At 39.4% G+C, this 3652-nt stretch overlaps 1 non-coding gene across 1 annotated transcript; it reads right to left on the bottom strand.

Moving 5' to 3' along the window:
* Nucleotides 1–3193: 3193 nt before the first annotated feature.
* LOC112768786 (small nucleolar RNA R71) lies at nucleotides 3194–3300 on the bottom strand. Its single transcript, XR_003186175.1, has one exon. It is a non-coding gene; the product is annotated as a small nucleolar RNA R71 (small nucleolar RNA).
* Between the last annotated feature and the right edge of the window lie 352 nt (nucleotides 3301–3652).

Consider the following 3652-nt stretch of genomic DNA (forward strand, 5'->3'; position numbering starts at 1 on the left):
GTTTAGCGAATCGGGAATAAAAGGCTGGCCTGGTCTCTTTTCTAAAAATGCTTTCTCCCGCCACCTGGCTCGTAAGTCTAATTATAGGGTTCAGGAATAGGGGAAAAGGGAGTCTAAGTCTATTGGTATGGGTCCTAATCGCTCGTAATGATCCTTGCGGATCCCCTTTATCGTCTTTGTTTGAACTTGCTAGACTGCTTGCGTCTATGATCGTGCCAAAAGGGCAGAGCTTTGTTTTAAGCACTTATTACTGAGTGAGATAATACGAGTAGTTACAAATCAGATTCTACCAAAAAACGATATTTATCTAGTCTTCAGTCTCTCAGGACATTCTCTTCTTCTTTTACTATGTTATTTGCTTTCACTAGCACCAGTTACGAGACCAGTAAGAGCAGATTCTATAACAGTAAGAGTTACTTCCACTTGGCTCAATAGCCAGAGATGAAAGTAATAGAAGCTTATTCTTTCACACAAGAGCTACCTATTTTTTTGAATGTCCTGCTTATGATGATTCAATTACAATAGCTGCAGCAAAAGTAAAAAGATCAGTCTCCTGATGTACCGAACACCTTCGAAACATCTGAGGTAAGGACCCCTTTTTTAGATTTCATGATGAACCCTAGACTGAATTCAAGCCTGTTAAGAAGAAAGCCCTTTGTTTCGCATTGGTCACTTCCTGAAACAACAGGGATATTCCATCAACCTGACCCCTCATTTTGTTTGGCTATCTGGCTCGGGAGACAAATGCAGCCCGTAGTTAGTTCATTCAACAGAGAGGGAAAGCTGAATTCACATGTTTCCAGAGGAATGCATCGTGTAATAACTAATAAATATTTCTATTTCACTTATCCAAATCTAAAAGGAAAGAATCGATCGAAATGAATCTGTACGATAAAGACTTTTTAGTTGAATGAGACCCCTCTACCGGGATAGAAAAAATCCTAAGTATCTTCTTGTGGTTTTGGGGTATCTGAACCCAGTTGGCATTCTTGTTCGGATGCTTGAATCGAACTCATCCGTTTATTCATTCAATTCACAGTCACAAAGAGACAGAAAAGGAAAGGCTTTGATAAACTACTATTTTATGGTTTATATTGTGTTTAATTGTGTGGTTTTATCATGATCCTTACCCACTTATTCATTAAATTAGCATGAAATTATAATCCCTTCCTGAACTTATAACATGTTTGAAAACTGCTTCCTAGAGACTTTAATTATGTATTTTTAATTCTCCTTTATTCCATTTGATGCCGTGATCTATGTGTTGAGTGTTTTAGACTTTATAGGGCATGAATGAGTTGGAGATTGGAAAGGAAGCTAGCAAAAATGGAAGGAACACAAGAATTTGAGGAGATAACCAGTGAGAAGTGACGCGGTCGCATGGCTCACGCGATTGCGTGAAGGAGAGCGAATCGCAGTGACGCAGCCGCATGGCTCACGCGGCCGCGTGGATTGGAAAAGCTCAGGCGACGCGGTAGCGTGGACGACGCGAACGCGTGGCAAGGAAAAACGCGAATGACGCGCCCGCATGGATGACGCGATCGCGTGACATGTGCGATCTGCATAATCTGCAGACTTTGCTGGGGGCGATTTTGGACCTTATTTCGACCTAGTTTTCGGCCCGGAACAGCAGACTAGAGCCAGAGAATATGCAGAAACAAAAGACAACATTCATTCTAGACAGTTTACAATTTTAGATCTAGCTTTTCCTCCTCTAGGTTTTAGAATTTTAATTGATCTTAGCATTGGAACATTGAGAAGAGTTATTTCCTCATCAAGACCTCATCATTCTAGTTCGTTCTCTTAACTTGGTTTTATTCTTCCATGTTCCTTGCTTTGTTTAATTTTGTTATTTGAATATTTTCATAATTATTTCATACAAGGATTATTTCTCCCATTTTAATTTATTTTCCATTCCATTAATCATGTCTTCTTTTAATTCCCTTTCATGTGTTATGGATTTATTATTTGCAATGAGTGAGTAGTTCCCTCACTTGATGGGGAGTTGATTGAAAGGAACTCTTGAGTTGGAAGGATTGAAAGAAAAATTGGAATTGGGTTAACTGTTGGATTGTTATTTAATCACTAACACCAATCCCTTTGAACTAAGTGGGTTGCAACTCGTGAATAGATCTAGCATTCCAACTTGTTTGATTTTCCTTTACCTAGTAAAGGATAACTAAACGCAACAACCATTAATTATAAATTATTCTTGAAATCATCCCATCAATAATAGAGGTTCCAATTAATCAACTCCCAGTCAAGGCTTTTATTCATATTATTTAAATTTCCTCTTTTTTATTTTCCCTCTACTTAACTCAACTTCTTGGAACATCTGATTAATAAAATAACACACTTTTCTGCAACTCGTTGGGAGATGACCTGGGACTTAAACTCCCAGTAATTTTTAATTTAAACTCTCTGTGACATATTTCTAAATTGATAGGCAGATTTTCGGTGAGTTTAGAACTATACTTGCAATGTAACTATTTTAATAATTTTTAATTTACCGACTTCTGCCCCTCACCAATTTTTGGCGCCGTTGCCGGGGAGTTGCAATAGAGTGCTAAAGTTATTAATTATAATTTATTTATTTGCATTTTATTTTATTTTGTTACTATGAGCTGCATGTTTCTTCCGTCAAATGACGCGTTCACTTCCTGATCCGCGCTTGCTAATATTCGATCCTGAAATTGAAAGGACTATTTCACAAATAAGGCGAGAACAACGTCGGTTAATCCGCTCTGAGGCCAGATCTGAAAGTGAACTTGAGGAAGAAACCAGCCCTCGTTCTACTGATTTGGTTGTTTTACGTGCAGAAGACATCGCAGCTAGGAGAGTTACCATCCAGGAGGAAGGAGCCCCTGATTTTACAATGCAACCGTTTCAAGCGCATCATCCAGCGGTAGCTACAGATTTTGAAATAAAGACTGCACTGCTAAATTTGATGCTCAAGTTTCATGGCCTACCTGCTCAAGAGCCTATCTAGCACTTGAGAGATTTCCAGGTAGCCTGTTCTACTGTCAGGCGTGATGGTACTGATGAAACTTTGATTTTGCTGAAAGCTTTCCCGTTTTCTCTTGAGGGAAAAGCAAGAGAGTGGTACTACACTCAACCTCTAGCAAATGTATCCAACTGGGATACACTCAGAAAGGAGTTTTTGGAGAAATTCTTTCCATCTGAAGTTACTGATAAACTGAGGAAGGATATTTCCACAATTGTTCAGGATGACAATGAAACTCTCTTTGAATATTGGGAGCGCTTCAACAATCTTCTGGAAGCATGCCCCCACCACAGGATTGACAAGATAGTGTTACCTAGCTATATCACACAGGGCATGAAGCCCCAAGGTAAGACCACATTGGAAAGTGCTAGCAATGGGTCTATGAAGAAGTACAAGACCACTGATGAGGCTTGGCAATTGATCAGTGATTTAGCTGAATCTACTAGGAACCACAGACAAAGGCAAGGCCGTTCAAAAGCCGTTGCAGAAATATCCTCTAACAGAGAGACTACTGCTCTAACTCAAAGTATATGTGAGATGACCAACTTGCTGAAGCAGATGCAATTTAATCAACAACAAGCTCAGCAAGCTCAACCTCCTTTGCCACAGCAAAACCAACAATTTGTCCCGCAAAGAATTTGCAGAATC

This window comes from Arachis hypogaea, chromosome 17, assembly GCF_003086295.3.
Source record: "Arachis hypogaea cultivar Tifrunner chromosome 17, arahy.Tifrunner.gnm2.J5K5, whole genome shotgun sequence".
Classification (NCBI taxonomy): domain Eukaryota; kingdom Viridiplantae; phylum Streptophyta; class Magnoliopsida; order Fabales; family Fabaceae; genus Arachis; species Arachis hypogaea.